The sequence below is a fragment of the Sinocyclocheilus grahami genome, unplaced genomic scaffold (genome assembly GCF_001515645.1).
Source record: "Sinocyclocheilus grahami isolate Dianchi unplaced genomic scaffold, SAMN03320097.WGS_v1.1 scaffold1712.1, whole genome shotgun sequence".
In the NCBI taxonomy this organism is placed as follows: Eukaryota; Metazoa; Chordata; class Actinopteri; order Cypriniformes; family Cyprinidae; genus Sinocyclocheilus; species Sinocyclocheilus grahami.
Window position 1 is genome coordinate 191136 of NW_015506891.1, and position 1743 is coordinate 192878.

The window sequence follows — 1743 nt, forward strand, 5'->3', positions numbered from 1 at the left end:
ACTGCTGGACAATAACCAATAATAATGATTTGTTTATATACTACAAACACTTTTTTTATGACATAAGGCAGAATAGTTTCTATACTGTAATAAATAATATGTCAATTAGCACTGCACTACTTAAATAAATAAATAAATAATTACCTGGAGATGACTTGACAAAAACAAATAAACCATATATTGTCGCAATTGTATGTTTAATGTCTTCATGTTTCCAAACGTTTCTGTTTCCTGTGAAAACAACTGTTTTCATACAGCGATAGCTGGAGGCTTTTGTCCATATTAGGAATTTCCTCGTACGACTTTCTGCACGAGAGCGCCCTCCGGCTTCGAGTATAAATGAAACATACACTGCACAGAATGTTTAGCGCTCCACAATGTTCATCTTGCCTTATTCTGGGTCCGAATAAAACATCAGATCATGCACATGCTCATGTCTCTTTGAATTTAAATGTATATTTATTCACACCGGCTCTTGAAAACCTCTATGCGAACACACTTGCCCGAAAAAGTGCGGTGAACGAAATTACGTGATATTAAAAGTGAGGGGGATATGTCCCCCGTGTAATCTACGTCCCTGCACACACACACACACACACACACACACACACGTTTTACTATCCTTGTGGGGACTCTCCATACGTGTAATGGTGTTTAAAGTATACTGTACAAACCGTATATATTCTATCGTCCTACACCAACCCATCACAGAAAACCTTCTGCATTTTTACATTCTCCAAAAACTCATTCTGTGTGATGTATAAGCTTGTTTCTCCATGGGGACCTCAATTTAGGAGACAAGAGTCACCTTGAGTCAGTATGTATTCACGTTTAAGTCCCCACCAGGATAGAAAAACATACACACACACACACACACAAACACACACACACACATTCATTGACCTAAGGAAACATTTTAATTATTAAAAATATTTAAGTATTAAAATGTATGAAGTAATAAACTTTGGGTTTAACAGGTGCATAAGTAAACAACTGTCACAAATGGAAAGAGACTTGATTTAAACATCTGAAAAATTCAGTTGAATCATTTGGAAGGGTATTTACGGAGAAAAGAAAAACTGGTTAGCCACAATATATTATTTTACTAAGGATATTCAGGATATATCACATATAGCATATAGTTTAGTTAAAGTATACTAGCTGCTAATGACCTCAGTGCTTTTAGTGTTCATGGTGTAAGTTGAATTAAAAGGGCACGTTGGACAAATAATTTTAACCACAAAATGTTAAGACAAAAATACTAAAGAATTTCTACCCGCAACAGCAAATTCCATCAGTCTATTCCCACATCACTTGTCCTGTGTAGGGTAATAGGAATAGCTTTAATACACCTGTAATAGTAGAGTTACAGGTGTGATTCTAACCTTCATGACTGTAAATCTCTGTTTCACAGTGATATCATCTGATGATATGATATTACTTTGGGGCATATGGAGGTTACTGATATATTGTACATCATCACATATGACTGTGCTTACATATCTTGACGAGATGAACACTCTTTACTATATTTTAGGCAACACTTTAGGGACCAAATCTCACTATTACCTAGTTGTTTATTAGTATGCATATTTCTAGTATACTGGCTGTTTATGATCACTTATAAAGCACATATTAATGCCTTATTCTGCATGACCATATTTTAGCTCCCTTGACCCTATCCCATGCCTAAACTTAACAACTACCTTAGTAACTATTAATAAGCAGCAAATTGGGAGCTTA